The sequence below is a fragment of the Orcinus orca genome, chromosome 15, assembly GCF_937001465.1.
Source record: "Orcinus orca chromosome 15, mOrcOrc1.1, whole genome shotgun sequence".
In the NCBI taxonomy this organism is placed as follows: domain Eukaryota; kingdom Metazoa; phylum Chordata; class Mammalia; order Artiodactyla; family Delphinidae; genus Orcinus; species Orcinus orca.
In genome coordinates, this window is record NC_064573.1 from 76,086,239 (window position 1) to 76,105,713 (window position 19,475).

Genomic DNA, 19,475 nt, shown 5'->3' on the forward strand with positions numbered 1-19,475 from the left:
GTTTTCTATTTATCCCTAACCTATTGAATTCTAGGTATTTCTTTTTGTTTTAAATAGCTCTGCTTATGCTGCAACTGTCTTATATGATGCCCAAGGCAGACATTGCTAATCAATCATGACTCTTCTGCCCATTGAGCCTAAAGAGCCTCCATTGCTCATTGCTTTCCCCACACAGCTCCAGACAGCCACTACTAATCAATCAGGAATGACATATACAATGAAACCCATTTGTTTTACTCAGTATCTACTGAAACTCCTTAAAGGCTGAGATGTATATCTTGTTCTTCTTTACTTATCCCCTGTCCCTCGAGACAGGTCTAATGCTGAGACTTTCCCAGTGCAGTGGGGGAATAAACTGTTCCATGATAGGCCATGTCTGAGCCCATCTGTCTGCCCACAGGGGTCTACTTACTGGGCTTCTGGAAAAGGGGCCAAGTCTTCTGAAGGGAGGAGAAGAGAAAGAAGAAAACAGCTCCAGTTAATTGTCCCTTTCCCCTTTTTTTTCTCTTTCCCTCTTGCAAAAAGGAGAAAAGAACAATACGAGCCAGCCAAAAGCTCATTAATGCACTTGACCTTCTGAAAGAAAATTAATTCCAACTTCACACCTCCCGGCTGTGTTGTTGCCATCCTTAGGAGATGACACGGCTGGAGGGCACCAAGAGTCTGCCACCTCCCTACGCTGGGCTGAGTGAGTAGGAGCTGGCAGGAAGCACGCGGAGGCGCCGGCCCTGTCAGCTTTTCACTGTGAATTAAGCTCCCTTCTGTTGGCTCTGGAAATTGTTATCACTATGGAGCTGCCCTGATGATTCTTACCAGGCTCCCTGACTGTGAAGGCCCTCAGAGGAGTGGCCTTGAGGGTCTTATGTTGGAGGGATGGCAGAATGTGTGTGTGTGTGTGTGTGTGTGTGTGTGTGTGTGTGTGTGTGTGTGTGTGTGAGAGAGAGAGAGAGAGAGAGAGAGAGAGAGAATATGGGCATCGAGTGGGTGTGTGTATGTGTGGGTGTATGTATGGGCATATAGGTGTACAAATACAGTCAAGTGGGGACCTACAAGGGTGTGCTTGTGTATCTGTGTCTGTACATTCGGGTGGATGTAAATGTCATCCTTGCATTTGTGGGTACGTGTGCTTTGCCAAGTGCATACATGCCTATACATAAGGGGACACAGGTGCATGCATGTTTAGAATGTGTGTGGCCACATATATGTATGGGAACAATGCATGGAGAGCGTGTATGCAAGTCTAAGTGTGTAATTGTGAACATGTGTGCACGTGTAACACTGTGTATGTTTCTATGTGGACATGTCCACATTCACGCGTACGTGAGATTGTTTTCAGTGCTACATGATCCCACACAAGTCTCAAGGCATGTTTGAGCAAATCATAGACACCAAACTCCCTCCTCCTTTCTTAATAATGCTGATATTTGATATTGAAAAAAGTTAAGGTAATTATTGTGACAAAGGCCAGAACTTTTTCGACTTCTAGACTCTTAGTTATTTTGATTTTAAATGATTATATAGAAGTTTATGAGAGTTGGAAGGAACATGATATTTTCATTGTTTGGAGCCTAATCTGGCCCCGCTGTACACGTGGGCCATGATACATTATGCACAGAAGTGTGTGTGTGTGTGTGTGTGTGTGTGTGTGTGTGTGTGTGTGTGGTGCACACCCATATTTGCATGGGTATTCATATGAACAGTAATTGCCTGTGTAGGTAGTTCTCCATGCACATTGGTGAAGTTTCAGTTTAATTTGAAAATACGTGCAGAGTTCATCTGTATCAGGTAGCGTTTTAGGAGCTGGGGAGAGAGGGGAGAGAGAGAGAGAGGCAGGTAAAACCCCGTTTCTGTCCTCGAGAAGTTTCCTCTTATTGGCCAATTATAAATATTTACCAGTAGATCCTCATGGCTCTGTGTGGAGCTGGATTCTGAGGACATGTCCAGGCTCATCAAGAAGCCATTATTGGGCTTCCCTGGTGGCACAGTGGTTACGAATCTGCCTGCCAATGCAGGGAACAAGGGTTCAAGCCCTGGTCCGGGAAGATCCCACATGCCACAGAGCAGCTAAGCCTGAGCTCCACAACTACTGAGCCCACGCTCTAGAGCCGCAAGCCACAACTACTGAAGCCCGCGTGCCTAGAGTCTGTGCTCTGCAACAAGAGAAGCCACCACAATGAGAGGCCCATGCACCGCAACGAAGAGTAGGCCCCGCTCACCACAACTAGAGAAAGCCCACGCACAGCAACAAAGACCCAACACAGCCAAAAATAAATAAATAAATTTATTTTAAAAAAGAAGCCTTTATTGATTAGTGATGTCTGCCACGGACGTGGGATATGGGGTTTGTTGCAAGTATGTCATTTATTTGCCAGAATCAGAATATCACACCCAAGATGGCTCGTTGTAATCCTGGGTTCAATGTCCTCATTTTATAGCTGGATAAACCATGGCAGAAAAGGAAAGGGAGTTGCTTAAGCAGGGCTGAGTTTAGAGTGAATGAAGTGAGGAGCTTAGGTTGCAAAATTTAAGGAGACACTCACTGTCAGATCTGTGCAAATGCCCCCTCACTTGCCTGACCCTGAGAGTGAGTGCCTCCTTAAATTGTGTGCCCTAGATGTCTCATTTGTTTCACCTTAATCCCAGCCCTGGCTCAGTGTCACATTTAAAAGGACCACCACACACTCTGTTTGGAGACAAAGTTCAGTGACTCTATTTACTAGCATTTGTCTGATTGAAAGTAATAGAAATAAAATGATACTTAAGAAAAATGGGAATGGGGTGTCTCAAAGAACCCAAGGGCAGGGGTTTAAGTGGGGTGAAGAAAGGTCTAGAACTTCGACCCTGGAGAGAATTCTATCTCTGTTTCTCACACTTGCTTCCATTATTCTTTGCGGGCTGAATAGCTTTCCCTGCTCCACCAGTTACCAATTCTGTCCATCTGGGAAATTTTCTTGGTTTTCTCATCTATACAATATTATTCGTCACTTCCTTACCTCCTTACCTTATGCGGTTTGTAAGGAGTAAGGTACATAAACCATTCAAGTGGTTGACAGAGTAAGTGATGTCAATCGTCATCACCACCACCATCGCCATCACCAGTGTCATTTTCATCATCACCACCATCACCACTGTCATCACCATCATTGTTACCATCATTGCAATCATCATCATCGTCGTCATCTAAATTCCATGGAAAGGCACTCTGAGTTGCCCAGATTGGGCTAATTCCGATCCAGTTAATTACAGCCACATTAAGTGTCGACCTTCTGGGATCCAATCCCTGCCGTTTGTTGACGATTGGTGGTTAAGGGTGTGAGCGAGGCAGACACTCCCAAAGTTCTGGGGTATTCTCTGGTTTGGTTTTGTTGGAACCTCGCTGAGGGCAGTGGAGGGTTCTCTTCTGCTCCATTTGCATCTGTTGTTCAACCCACCCCCTCACCTGTTGAACACCCCAACAGTGGTTCAATCTGCTCTATAACCATGCCTGCCTAGCCCCAGGTTTTGAGGTTTGAGCCCACTAATTGAGGGCTGCAATTAGTACAGCTGGTTCTGATCTAGGGGATGCCACTGAGCCCATTGGATCCAGGATAGGTAGGATTTTGTGATGCAGGGGTGGTAGTGGTGAAGGGACAGCAGGATCAGGGAAGGTCTGAAGCTTTGCATATTGCTGAATCATGATGGTTGTGGGGAGAGGAGAAACCCCAAACCCCGATTAGAATGAGGACCCAGGAGGGGAAGATGGCAACAGAACGTGGAAGGGAATCTTTTCTTTTTAATTAATTTTTATTGGAGTATGGTTGCTTTACAATGTTGTTGGCCTCCACTGCACAACAGGATGAATCAGTCATACACGTACAGATATCCCTTTCCTTTTGGACTTGCGTCCCGTTTAGTTTACCACGGTGCATTCAGTAGAGTTCCCCCTGCTATACAGTATGTTCCCATCAGTTGTCCGTTTTATACATAGTATCAATAATGTGTATGTGTCAATCCCAGTCTTCCAATTCCTCCCGCCCCACCCCTTTTCCCCTTGGTATCTATACCTTTGTTCTCTACGTCTGTGTCAGTACAGTGGCTTTGCCTGATGGCGAAGAAGAAGGAGAAAAAGATGGCGGAAGAGGAGGGGAAGGGGAAGGGGGAGGGGGAGGAAAAGGAAGAAGAGAAAGAGGAGGACAGCAGTGAACAAAAGAAGCAGTAGCAGGCTTCCCTGGTGGCGCAGTGGTTGAGAGTCCGCCTGCCGATGCAGGGGACGCGGGTTCGTGCCCCGGTCCGCGAAGATCCCACGTGCCGCGGAGCGGCTGGGCCCGTGAGCCATGGCCACTGAGCCTGCGCGTCCGGAGCCTGTGCTCTGCAAGGGAGAGGCCGCAACAGTGCGAGGCCCGCGTACAGCAAAAAAAAAAAAAAAAGAAGCAGTAGCAGTAGCTGATGAGAAAAACAGATGAAGCTGCTGCTGTTGATACATCGAAGAAACTGATGACGATGAAGACGTTCCTGAGCCCACCCAGCTCCAGGGAAGCCAAGTTCTAATTAACACAGACTTCTGGAAATGGCCTCCTTCTCCCTCCTTATGCTCGAATCTATAACGCACACCTGCGCTCTGACCCATCCCCCAGCTCCCCCTCCCCTAAGAAGAAAAGAAAGGAGCCTGGGGCCCCCAACAATTCCAGAGTTCTGGTTCAAAGGAGGGTGCTCGGGCTTGGAGAGCTCTGCCCTGCGGTGGAAAGGGGGCTGTAAGGGTAGCTGGTAAAACATTTACCTGTGTGGCTGGATGGAGGAAATTGCTGATCCCGTATCACCAACCCCTGGAGGTGGGGATGAGGCCCCCATGACACAGGCTTGTCCAGGTGTGGAAAATATGGTAGTGCCTTTGCTTCCGATGCCCATATGAATAGATCTCACTTCTTCTTTTATCCACGAAAACCGTGGAGATGGTAACTAAACTAACTTCCATGTCTTGAGGGATCACAGTTTACTGGGGGCTGTGTTCAGCTTTGACATATTTTTCAATCCTCACACGGGCACTATGAGAAAGTTGTGATTAAATTGAAGCTTCTGAAATCACTGACATTCAAATATTGCTAAAGTAGGAACTTGGCATTTTCATACGATTCAACCTATTATTATTATTATTGTTTTTGTTGTTATTGGAATCGCAGAGAGGTGAAATAACTTACCCCAAATTACCCAGCTCCAGCGTTAGGATAAGCTCCTTGCCATGATCGGGAAGCTCACGTGTTCTGGATGCGATTATCTCCGGGGTCTCCATTCATAGCTGCTTCCCTCCCTCCCCTTCTCCAAGCCTCAGTTTCCACACGTGTAACTGAGGATATGACAAAGAAACAGCCATCTGTTAAGCATTAATATGTTCCGGCTCTGTACTGAGCACTCTACCCCCATCACCTGATTTCCTGCTCCCAGCCCCGCTCTGATACAGGAATTACTCAGAGCTGATGCATGCATGGGTCTGAGCTCTGTGTCTGCACCTAGTAGAAGCACAGCTAATGTTGTCCTTATTCTTGTGACCCCTCTTTCAGGAGCCACAGCATCAGAACAGGAGGGCAGAGTACGCTCTGCGACCAGGAATTAAACCACCTTCCTCCTGGCCCAGCGAACACAGGCAAGGCGAGCAGCGGTCCCTCCCGTGGCTCCTTCCTAGGAAATCAGAGGCAGACAGGAATACGAGTCTTCCAAATGTCTTATCAGGAAGCATCAACACGTCTCCCTTGCAGATGTGGACGACCCTTCACGGTGGGTGAGTCTGATGAGATGTTATGCCGGATCCTTTTCCTACAGCACCTGTCGGGGGATGAAAGGAGGGGACGGAAGGAAGTGAACGCTTGTCATGTGCACATTTGGGTTATGCGGATCACTTTGTTCTATCGTTGGTTCTTTGGCCAAACCATTCATTTGCTAACCACGCATGAGCAGGGACTGTTCTAGGTGCTTCCAGTAGCTTCTGATCTCACCGCTTGCACGTTGTGTGTCCTTGAACTCTTTGAAGCCTGCAGCCTGAGACAGTCCCCCTGGCAGCCACTCCACCGGCAGCTGGTCCAGCTCCCTGGGTGCTGTAGGTGCGTAGACACTGATGGCTGAATTAGATTGTGTCACGCTAAGGAGAATGGTATTGACCTCTGTGAGTTCATGTCCAGGCTCATCGAAGGCACATTGAAATACTCAGAAACTATTTGTCAGATGGAAGTGAATGGGAGCATAGACGTTCACATTTCTTCCCAAGTCTGGCTGGGGTTTGGGGAGAGGAGAGGTAGGGACTGTTTTTATTTGCTGTCGCTTTGGTTTGATTTTCGCCGTATCGACTTCCCTGGAAAGGAAGGGGCCCCTCAGGTGAATGGCGAGGAACCCCAGATCAGGCCTGGCTTATATTCTCATAACTTTCTCATATTACCAGCTCTGGATACCACCCCACAGTGGTATCCAGAGTTCGCCGCCTCACGGTGTAAACGTCTCCCAAGAATCCCGGTGGACCCTGCGACCATCCTAAATCCCCCCAGAACAGATCCCCCAAAAGCATAACAACCAGGCGTTCCCTAAAGTGAGTGACCCCCAAGCACACAAAAGGTGCACAAAAGGCAAAAAGTAATAGCCTGCCTTCATTCCGCCTGGGACCTGCGATGCAATGCCATAAAGCATTTGGTTTAAGATATTAAATGCCATCCGTGATGAGAACATCGTGTAAGATTTGCTTCGCGATGTCTTTCTTCTCAAACTGTCATCAAAAGTGATTTATAGGTGAGAACCGAGTCTAAGAAACAACACGATTAGAATTGAGGGTTGGGGAGATCGGGTTTCCCGGGCAGTCTTGCCATGCCGTTCCGAGTCCCGGAGATGAAAAGCCTGTGTCAAAGTCAAGTGCATGTATGCAGAAGGAACACGTGTTCCCTGCTGAGGTGAAAACAATGAAGCCTTGTGGGACATTGTAAACTGCCGGTTTCAAAAGGAGGATTCCAGAGGGCCAGGCTGGAGGACACTCCTTCTGCAGAAGCCCACGACAGTGAGGTTTTACCCAAGGCCAGACTGGCCGCTTTCCAAACTGCACTTGAAATGTTGCTGTCAGAATTTTACATAATAAGGACATAAGGTCTCATCTATAGTTTATCTTTATTATGTGCCTGGCACTTGTCACAGCAACCCGAGGATTCACATATTATTGTTATCATTCCTATTGCACAGATGAGAAAACGGAGGCTCAGAGAAGTGAAGTGTCTTACTTATAGTTGCACAGCTGGAATGAAAGGATTTGAACCCAGGCAGCCATGCTCCAGAGCCCACAGGCTTAACTCACTATGTACACAGTAACTTCTCACTTAAAGTGAATCCAAATACCCCTTTTGCTTCACTTTGTCCATATCTCTCTCTCCCCAAAAGTTGCCATTAACTAAGCCCCAACTATGGGCCATTCTCCTGGGTGCATGCTATATGTTATGCCTGATCCTCGTTATAACTCTGCCAAATTGGAGGTGTACTTTACTGTAGTCAATAGAAAATTGAGACATAAAGTCACACAGCAACTACGTAGCTAAGCAGGGAATAAAATCAAGTCAGCCTAATTCCAAAGAAAACCTGCTTGCCATGAGGCCACGTTGTGTAAAACAGCTCACAAGCATTGTTTTGGGGTCTGAGAGTAAGCATGCTTCTTACAGATCAGAGTCTCCTGGAAATCACGGAAGGATTTAGAAGTTAGGGTGGGTTGGGGGATACTCTGGAGTCTGACTACTTTGGGGTCTGGATTGCCTCTGCCTGTTGGACCAAGAAGGTTGAGCTGCTCTGGATAAGCTGGCTGTCAGAGGACAGCATCCACTATTTTATAATTATTGTTGTTATTGTTGTTGTTGCTATGGGATGTTAGAGCAGTTTTCCCTTATAGAAGTCTCCATAAGTGTTTGCTGGAGGAGCTGAATTAATAGAGATGAAGGAAATGTTTGAAACAAGGAAAGAGAAAAAGAATTCATCCAAAATTGCAAATCAAAGAAATGGCCAGAGACTTGTTTTGTGTCATCTGTATGCTGTTTGTATCAGTCACAATAAGTTTGATTCTACTGCAGTAACAAACAGCCCCCACGTTTTAGGAGCGTAAATAACAAACATTTATTTTTTGCTCTTCCAACCTGTTCATTGTGTTTCTGCCGGTGGGATCAGTGAGGTTCCTTTGCTCGTTTGTTATTACAATAACTTAAGAACTCAGGCAGAGTGCTTATCTCTTCGTGTGCTTCCATTGTAACTGAGGCAATGAGAAGAATCTGGGGGAATACTGCATTGGCTTTTATAGTTTCTACCTGGAAGTGATGTGTGTCACCTCTGCTGACACATTAGCCAAAATGAGTCACATGGCCACCCCCAGCTTCAAGGGGACAAGGCAAGTGCATGTCCATCTTGTTCCCGGGCAGCGGCAGCTCCAGAAATATTTGGTAAATAGCACCAGTGAAAACCACAACGTACGCATAGTTTTTAATTGTTTGCGAATACCTTGGAACTAACTATTTTATATGAATTTAGAGATCTAAGTTCTCTGCACAGAATTGGAAGATCCGGCAGCACTGACCCACTGGAGGCAAGCAGCGGTGGCCCTTTAGAAGAGGCGCACACTTTCCACTTTGCTGCTGGCCCCATCTGGCCCCCTTCACTCATTTTGGTTAGGTGCCTGGCTCCTGGGAGCATTTGGTGTGCAGACGTCTGGTTTGGAAGGATGAAAGTAGCCGCTCCAAGCTCACTCTGGCATTTTGTTTCCATCACCAGATGCGTTTGTAATCTACTCCCATCCCAGAGATGAATAATGCTAATACCCTAGAAGTGCCTTGTGCAGCCCAGGGATCAGACCCGCTGGCTGTAGCGCTCAGGCTTGTTGGCAACAGTGGGATTGCATAAGCCCATGAAGGGAGTATTTAAGGGATTCATGAAGTTGGGGGAGGGAGTGTGAGTCTGCAGGAGGAATTGCAGAGCCCATGCCCCTGGTGAGGGGATGCCCAGGCTAGTGGGAGCTAAGGCAGGCAGCTGGTTCTCCTGGTAATGTCCTGTTTCATTTAAGCTGCCACTGCCCATACAACTCCTCTGGGTTCCCAGCATCCCCATAGGAAAGAAGAGTGGGAACCTTCCTGTGCAACCAGCAGCTTGGGTTGAGACAACGTTCTGTTCTCAGTTGTGACCTAAACCCAGTAGGGCGTAGAAGGACTACAGTGGGAAGGTGTAAGGTTGCACTCAACAAAAGACAGTGTATCAGTCTGGGGAGGTTAGATTATGTGGCAGTAACAAACAATCCCAGAATCTCAGTGACTGAAAACAACTAGAGATTATTTTCATTCACTATTTTCACTCACTCGACACGTGGATCTCGAATCAACAGGACCCCAGCAATCTTGACTCTGCTTACAGTAGCCACTCACGGTCGGATAATGGCTTAGCCACCATCTTCACAATTGTCCGTCTCCATCCTAGAGTGAGAGAGCTCTGCAGGGTGCCACATCAATGGTCAAATCTCCTGCCCAAAAGTGACATGTGTCTCCCACCCTCCATATGCCCCACTCAAGAATGGGGGAGGGACAGGAAATGCACAGAAACAGGCATACTTGGTGAGCAAACTTGTGAATGACCACTGTATTGGGAGAGGAGACTATTGCTTGTATAAACACTATAAATAAAAAGACGTTATTAGACAAGGGCATCATTATTAGCAACAATTCAATGCATCCGTCTTCAAGGCCACCTAGCCTCTGTACTTGCTGTTCCCTTTGCCTAGGACACCATTCCTTCTGCTCTGCAACGTGCTTCTTGTCATCATTCAGGTTAACTGCCGTCACCTTGTGGAGGGCTTGCCTGACTACTCTATCTAAATTGACCCCTCTTTGCCCCTTCCCCATTCTATTGTGCATCAAGTTTGAAACTTTTTCTTCCTAGCCCTCATCACTCTCTGGGCTGATGTTTCAAAAAAATATATATGTGTTTGTATTTATTTATTGTCTTCGTTCGTTCTCCCACACTAGAATGCAAACACCATCGGAGCAGGCACTGTTGACCTTCACAGCTATATCCCCAGCATCTTGGGCAATGACTAGCTCATAATAGGTGCTCGATAAAACTCTGTGAAATACATTTGAAATAAATACATGCCCCCTAAATATGCATGGATGAACCTATCAGTGACTACAACTAGTACAACGCGTACTTTGCTACTCTCCCCATCCACCTTGCCAGGCAGGCATTTAGGATCAGTCCCATTCTGCAGAGGAGAAGACTGAAACTCAAAGAAGTAAAATGACTTATGTGAAGCCAGAACTAGAACATGGCAGAGTCCATATTTAAACCAGGGCTTGCCGAAGCTTATGCCATTTCTACTGGGCTTCGCCGGGCCTCAAAACGCAGCTATTTATGAAGCCTTCTGGGTGCCAGGCATGGGGCCAAGTGCTATGGGGAGGAGATAAGTTCTAATTCATGGTCTTTGCCTTCTTTTCAACAGAATTCCACTTTACTAGTCTAGGGTTTCAGTGATTCTATTTATTTAATATTTGATTTACAGGTGGTAGTGGGTTGAATGGTGACCCTCCAAAAAGATACGTCCACATCCTAACCCTCAGAACCTGTGAGTGTGACTTTATTTGGGAAGAGGGTCTTTATGGATGTAATTAGGTTAAAGATCTCAAGGTGGAATCATCCTGGATCGCCCAGGTGGGCCCTAACCCCAAGGACAAGTGCCCTTATAAGAGACAGAAGAGAAGAAGACACAGACACAGAGGAAGATGAAGCAGAGATTAGAGTTACGTAGCCTTGAGCCAAGGAAGCCAGCAGCCACCAGGAGCTGGAGGACATCAGCAAGCGTTCTCCTCTAGAGCCTCTGGAGGGAATGCAGCCCAGCTGATACCTTGATTTTGGACTTCTGGCCTCCAGGCTATGAGCGAATACATTTCTATTGTTTTAAGCCACGAATTTGTGGTAATTTGTTACAGCAGCTGCAGGAAACTAATACACGTTCATATCTCAGACCGGACGTGACAAAGTTGTATATTTTGGACATTGGATTGTATTCATTAGAAATATCAGAGCTCCGGTCCTTTGCGCACCTCCTTAGGTGCCCCTCACCCCATGGTCACTCATGTTCTGACGTCATGTGCCTCTACCCAGGACCAGAACCCCATGGTCAAGCAACCTCATAATGGACTTGGTACCTACTATGACAAAGCCCCTTGTAACCTTCCCTGACAGTTTGCACACACACCTTCCCAAGTGTCTGTCCTCTGTTGGAAGTGTAGCACTGGACCCACAGTATAAGATGCAAGCAAAGTGCCAGGAACTCGGTAAATGATAACTGCTTCGAATCCCAGCTCTGCCACTCAGAGTCTTGGTTTCCTCGTCTGCAAAATGGGCTCAATCTTAACTTCACAGGGTTGAGATGAGTCTTAGATGGGCAAGTATATTTAAACCTCTAAGCACAGTGCTGGCATTCAGTGCATGCTAGCAATTATTGCTATTATGGGACCAACTTGAGAAATATAATTATTGGAAAGCTACATTAACTCATCCAGCTCAGTTTAATAAACTCTGCTAAGATGCTGTGGGGATGCATAGCAAGGTAGGATACTGCATGTGCTGTGGAAGAAATGGCTGAGATGTTCATCATAAGATGTAATTATACTGGGTTAAACGGTTCTGCTTAAAAAAGGGCAAGAGCCTTGCCAAAGTACCCAGATGGCCTGTTTGGGGGTAAAATCTGGGTTAGAGTCCAGTTTAGTAAAAAGGAAAAGGCCACATCCTCGACTAAACCCCATAAGAAGCATATAGAGAGTAAAAGTACTTCCATATTCCTGTTCACCAAACCAGATGGCAAGAAATGTAAAATCAAACCTATTAGGAGAAGACAGAAGAAACACATTTAAATGACTGTTTTCATCTACGTGCAGCATGACATTGATAAAAATGCGAACTATAGTCGTTAAAAGGAGGACTTTTCATCAAGAGATGTCTTTGGTTACACGGTTCAACATTCTTCTTTTGGTCCAATACTAGAAGAAAGTCCATGTGACATGTTAGTGTCTTGATCAGTCTTTGAAAATTAATGGCCGAATCAAAGGCTGTCAAAAGGCCCTCTTCTCCTCTTAGCCTTTTAAAGAAATATATTAATTTGCACATCACGTTGTTTCCCGGCATTCCAGCTGCCATCTACTATTCTCCCGCAGAAAATGAATTTTCCAGAATGCCCACAAGTGTGAGCGTCACTGTCATTTCTCGTTGGGTTTTGTGTGTTTCAGGCATTACATGTCCAGGCTGTGTAATATGGATTCAGTGCCTTCTCATTAATAAACCCAGCGTGTAGCATGTGGCAGCTTCAATTCTCGGCATCCTCGGCGCTATTCAAAGATGCTTTCCACTCTTCGGATTGGTTCACATCGACCCTCCAACCTCATTAACCTGAATCCTGTCTCTCTTCTCCCCAGGGGGAGGAGAAGCATGCCAGCCCTTCACCTTCCCCATTCCTCTTCCTCTCCACAGTCTGGGACAAACTCTCTCTGGAGAAATCCTCTTGTGTCGGGCATTGCAATCGCAATCACCGGTTTCCTCGAGCAGAATTCTGCCTGAGATGATTGGGGTGTGTTTTTGATTTGAAATGAGTCCACATCTGGGACTCACTTAACTTGATTTGGGAAGTCCTGTGTTTCTGATCCAAAAAAACAAAACAAAATTTTTTGTGAAAATAAGCCTGATTTTTTTTTCCCCCTTTCGGTGTGGATTGATTTGTCTTCCATTAGATTTAGCTTAGAAGGAAGAAAAGAAGAGAGGAAGAGACAGAGAGAACAATGAACGCTGAATCCACTTGGCTTCAGGACCGCCTTCCTTGCTAGCTGATGAGGCCTTAACGTCTGCGGACTGATTGAATTATCCACTTCCATTGAAAGGGAGAAGGCAAGGATGGAATCCTCTTCCTGATTGCTGTCCCTTTGGGTTTCCTGCCCAGAAAAAAATGGTGCAGGATGAAGGGAAGGCTATTAGAAACCACAAAGAAGCAAAATCAACTTGTGTATTGGCTGGCCTGAATTACCAGGGTATATACTCGGAACTTTATTCCATAGTAACTGCACAGCCCTGGAGGATATCTGGATATAGAAAATATGCAATGAGCGCCACCCCAACTCATCTATTTACTCGGATATATAGACGATTCACCCAGTATGAGAAAATCCAAGTGTAAGAATCAGATGTATATGGGGGATGTGGATGACATACAGAGATGATGATTTATGTTATAAAAAATTCATTTTCCCCACAGGAATACACTATAATTTAAAAAAATTAGTTAAACCCTCTACTTAAATTTTTATCTAATTTGCAAAGAATGAGTGCTACGTATTTTTTTCACTATAGTTTTTTAATAGCTAAACCCTCTACTTAAATTTCCATTTAAATTTCCAAAAATGAGTGATACATGTTCCTTTAATGTAGTTTTTAAGAGCTAAACCCTCTACTTAAAATTTTAATCAAACTTTCCAAAAACAATGCATAGTTTTAAAAGAAAGTTGCCTAAAGTGGAGATGTGTCTGTGACCCTCAGTAATTGAGTCTAACTTTTGATTTAAAAAATATAACATGGAAATATCACGTGTGAGAAAAAGAACACACGTGCGTGCATGTACATACACACACACACTCTCTCACACACACACACACTTTTCGGTATAACCTGCCTGACCTGTGCTTGTCAAAATCCCCCACGCTCCAACAAATCATAAATAACTTTGAGTATGAAATTTATGTATTACTATAGCACACAATAATTATTTACATTTTTATTATGATTGTATAAGCAGGGTGGAGATGGGAAGTCTGGAAATATTACAGTACAAGCTCTGGTATTCAAATCACTGTTCTACCAGTGACTACCTCTGTGATCTTGAAAAAGTTAATCAATCTCATATGTGATAATAACATCCACTTTACGGGGCCTTTCCGAGGGTTAAATGAGCTAAGATACTTAACACAGCAACCGCTGCTTGATTCATTTTTAAAAATTATTATTTCAAAATCAGAATTATGATTAAATATGATGAAATAAAATAATGTATGTAAGCATTCAGTAGAATTCCTGGAACTCAATAAACATTAAAAAAATTTTAAGGATCTAGCCAAAGAAATAATCAACCCAGACATTGAATACATTAATGGAAAACAAGGGTTACATCAGCTGAAACAAGCCTGTAATTAGGACAGGAAATAGCAGAGTTTAAGCTCCTTCACCAAGAGAACTGAATTTGACTTTTGCGGCAAAACCAAAATTTCAAACTGAGTTAGATCAGCTTTGGAAAGAAAATCAACCAGTCACCATGCCATGAGGACCCTTCAAATGCTCTGAACAGTGCTTTTAGCTAACATTTGTTAAATGCTTAATGTACATCAGGCTGTGGTTCTAAGCTCTTGACGTGTATTAACTCAGCTAAGGCTCACAAGGGCCCTTTGAGGCTGGTACTGTTATTAGCCCATTTTACGGATGAGGACGCCCAGAAGCACAAAGTTCAGTTACTTGTCTGAGACCACGCTTAGCAGCAGAGCTAGAATGGACAGGAGCCTGCGTTTAACCAGGACCTTTACTTCCTCTCCTGTATCTTCTCTATGATAGATTCCAGCCAAAGAAAGCCCTCTTTCTAAAGATAAAAGACGCAAATACCATAAGCTGGCATTCTAGGAAACTAAAGAGTGGAAAAGGAGAAGAGAACTTAGCCTGGGAAGCCATTGTGTAAAAGTTGGTTGGAAGCACCTTGACAAGCAGCAGACCTGTCAGTGTGGCCAATAGGAATGCTCCATACTGAATGGTGGCCCCAAAAAATGTCCAATAGGAGTGCTGCATACTAAATGGGCCAAATCAAACCAATCCAATGATCTCTTCTAGAACTTTATTTGGAAATCCTCAGTGCCTAAAAAGAAGGCTGCTTATTTGAGCTCAAATCTGTGTTGCTAACGGTGCTGAGTTACTGTTTTTTTACAGGTAATAGTTCTCTAACGTACTGAACAAATATTTACGGGAGCACTGCTATATGCCAGGCGTGGGCCAGGCACTGGGGAGAGAATAGTGAGCCGGACTGTTCTGGTTGCTACCCTCATGGAGTTTGTAGTCTAGTGGGAGAAACAGAATTTGAAAACTTTTTCAACTATGTAATTAAATTTTTGACAAGTGCATTTGAAAGAGAAGTCCAGGTTACTATAAAAGTGTAAATATGTAGATATGATATTGGAAATATTTAACAACCAGTATAGCCTACCAACAATTATGACTGATGTAGGGCTTAAATAACTCATACGCCTGTTCAAGGTAGGTCCCTTTTGGTTAGGACTAATCTGGGCAGCAGGGGACGCAGAGAGGTCTCTTGAGGAAGTGAGTTGATTTTTTTTAATTAAACCTTATATTTTGAGATAACTGAGAGTCACATATGGTTGTAAGAAATAAGACAGGAAAAGCCTGTGTTCACTTCACCTGGTTTCCCCCAGTGGTCCCATCTTGCAAAGCTATAGTACAGATCACCACCAGGTAGTTTAAATATTTTTTAAAATAAATTTTAACCTGAGTTTTGAATAGGTGCTCCATGCTCATGAGACGGAAGTTAAAATTTACAAAAGGGGAGACAGGAAGTGGGGGAAAAGTGAGCCTTCTTTCTTCTGTGTCTTTCAGACACCCGCTTCTCTCGGGAGTCAGATATTGTTACAATGTCTTACATGTCCTTTCTCAAGTATTTGATAAATTAAAAACATTATAATCTTGCGTGTTATAATACACGTAACAAATACAAATACATACACATGTATGCACTTTTCCGCCATACAGGTGACAGCATACTATATCCACAGTTATGAGCCCTGCTTGTTTTGTTTAATATCGTGGAGAGCTCTTCCACTAAGAAGTGAACCTTCAAGGTGAGTGTGAGGAATCTGAAACGTGCTGTAAAGGCATTGCTGGCAAAGGGTACTCCCTGAGCCAAGGAAACAGGAAGGACACGGATGCTTTCAGAAAGAGGAAGGACACCACTGTGGGTGAAGGGAAGAGAAGGGGGAAGATGGTGGCCAGATGGAACTCTGGTTCTCAGACCTCTATCTGAAGGACTTTTTTTTTTTTCTTGGTACACGGGCCTCTCACTGTTGTGGCCTCTCCCGTTGTGGAGCACAGGCTCCGGACGCGCAGGCTCAGCGGCCATGGCTCACGGGCCCAGCCGCTCCGCGGCATGTGGGATCTTCCCGGACCGGGGCACGAACCCGTGTTCCCTGCATCGGCAGGCGGACTCTCAACCACTGCGCCACCAGGGAAGCCCTATCTGAAGGACTTTGAAGTAACGTGTACATTCTCCATGGTCCGTCTTCTGAGGCCCAAAGTCACCCTATGGCTGATGAAGACACTTCCCATCTCCTATGACAAACTTCCATCACTGTAGGTCATCTCCTCACTGCATGGACCTGCCTGACTTGCTGGTTTCCCTCAAATCCTACATTCTTTCTCCAGTCCTTCTTCGGAACTTTCCCCAGCCCCCGTAGGTCTTTTCAGACAGCCAAGGACAAGGCAAAAAAAGGAGTGGTGGCAGACAGCAAGTCTTGACTTTTTTTTGCTCCAATTTGCAAGAGACAGCAAGATGGAAAAACGTGCCTCTGATTATGACCCCTCTGTGCTTCCTAAAAGCTTCTTTCAGAACTTTTAAGCCTCCTCAAGTTTCAAGTCCTCTCTTTTTCTTTCCCCTGTTCTTTTTCCCTCTATTTAAACTAATCTAAAAAAGCCATAAAAAGCCTCTGACACTATAAACTCCCCTGTAAACCTTGGTTTTATAGGTTTAATTGCCCCATTTTACAATGCTGCGTGCCTGGGTCCTGAAACACTTCAGTTTTGCAGGACAAGTTCAAATTCATGGCAAGAGTCTGGGCCACCCCGTGATGGGGTTTTGAACTCTGGGAGCCCACGAGGCACCTGGTTCTGGCCCTGGCTGAACGGTTTCTTTGCAGGCAGCTCCAAGTTGCCCAAGTTACCCAAAAGGAGGCTTGTTCCTAAGTGAGAAAGTTGCCACATCTTAGAGAATGCCAAGTCCTCTGAAGTCCCCTGAAGCCCAGACTTGGTTCTTGTTGGAGAGAGCGCTTATAAAAGCACCATCAATAAAGAGAATATTTACTATAGCCATGCAAACAATCACTGTTTATCGAGTGCTAGGAACTGTGCAAATGTCTTTTATGGGGGTAATCCTCACTACAGCTCTGTGAGTTGGGACCACTATTCCCACATGTATGACAAGAGAAGACACCTAGGCTCAGAGATGGCGGTTACTTGCCTGAGCACACACAGCAGGTCTGGAACTACAATGAGAAGAGGGAGGCACTTATCTTAGACACAGAATTTATGGGACACCAAAAACCCCAGTAATCAAATAAGAGTTTAATGTGATCTGTAACAAAATGAAGCTGACCAACTATGTCCTGTAGGCTGCCCACCTGATTTTGTAAATAAAGTTTTAGTGGAACCAGGGCCAGGATTAGGGTGAGTCAAGTGAGGCTGAGTTGTACACAAGCAGGGTTGGATCCCGTCTTTATTTAAACTTTTGAAATTTTCTTCATCGTGGTTACTCGGCATTCAGTTTGATTTTTGAAATGCTGTATTAAAATATTATTTATCTTGATGATGGTGTTTTCCGGCACCCCCTTAAATTTCATTTCCAAGGTGAGTGCTTCGCTCGCCTTACCCTAGTCCCGGCCCTGTGACACAGTGAGGAACACTGACCCCATGGTGGCAGTCTGTTCGTCCAGCTGACTTCCAAGGTGATTAGGTGTCATGGCCAGGAGGCCACAGTTTCTCCCAGGTGTACTCACTGCTGCTTTGTGCAGTGGCAGCGAGTTGGGGCAAGTCTTCCCTGCAGACTTCACCTGCTCAGGCCAGAGAGGGGCAGTCTCCGGGATCAGATTGCTTCAGGAACACCCAGTGGCCTCAAGCGCAATTACCTTGATGCTCCCTTGTGACACTGTGTGCTCAGCAATACCTTCAGTCTTGAAAGGGAAAGCGGGAAGGCCTTCAAGGCAAACTTTCTCATCTCATACACGGGCGAGGTCCACATTTTAGTTCTGTTTGCATTTTTCCCCTCTGTTATTAATTATGTTCCACGTAGGAGCCAGGAGCCCTGGATTTCAGTTCTAGAATGGCTGTTGATTTCTCCTGGCTTCATCCGTCAGCTTCCTTCCTCCAACCATGTGGGTCCTTCTGTGGCTCCTCACACATCGTGCCCCTGGATCTTTGCACAAGCCGTTCCCTTGACCCCGAATGCCTCCACCCTGCCCCCCATCACCTGGCTCCCTCTCCTTCACATTTCTGTTCATGCCTCTCCTCCTCAGGAAGACCTTCCTGGAAGGCCGCTCACTGTACCCCAGACGGGAACCCCCTAGCCCCTGCAGCCTCTCCTTTGCTGCCCTGTGCACTCTGATATAAACAGACTTCATTATTTATAATGGTTGGTTTAATTTCTGCATTTCCTACCAAGCTCCAAGTGGCAGGTCCAGGGTCAGACTTGTCCACCGCCTCATTACCAATGCCCGTCATGGACCTGGAGCCCAGCAGGAACTCAATATATGTTTGTTAACTGAACAAGTGACTCTATGGCCTATGATACTCTCTCAATCTCCCTGACCTACAGGATCCCACAAGTAGAGTGAGCGCCGTTTCATTTCAAAGGGCCTCTGACATTCTACTGTGAGTCTGTGATACCATCTGGGGCCTAGTTAGGGAGGACACAGTACCTTGGAGTTTGTCCAAGGCCTGGGGCTCCCATGGCTCCTGTGAGATGAGATGCATTCTTACTGACCACTGAGCCAGGGAAATGGAGACCGGTCTGGTCTTTTCATCTCAGCTAAGAGATCGGAATCTCCGACAATACCAGAGATTATCCACCCTCCTTGATTAGTCTGTCTGAGACTTGGGGGCCGAGGGAGCAGCTTGAATATTATGCAAATCCATGGAGGTTTCCCTAGGAGTCACTTTCCAACTCAGAGCCTCATTCTGCTTTGGGAGAGAGGATGATGTCATTATTAGGAATTAAAGGCGTCAAACGATAATCACTGACATCCATTAAGGGTTGGAAATAAACTGGGTTTACTTCACATTTAACAACATTTCAATATGGAGTCGCCCAGCCTGGGAAACTTCTGTGTAGGCTGAAGGCTCACAAAGATTATTAGCAGAGTTAGTTTGTGAGGAGTGGCGCGTGGTACTCTGACGACACCGGGTGAGAGGTTTTGATGATGGGCCTGGGTCCCCCACTGCTGTCTTCCTGTCCTGTCTGAATTTCAGGGGATAAGAACAAACATACACTTACTCCCAAACACTCTGGTTCTTGGTGTATGAGGAGGGCAGGTGACGACTGGGGGCCCAAGTCTCTCTCAGGTCTTCTCAGAGACTTTGGTTCGGACTTTGACCTTCTTCCGGCCTTCCACGTGGCGTCATTTGTGAAGTGCTTTGGAAGGTCGATGGGA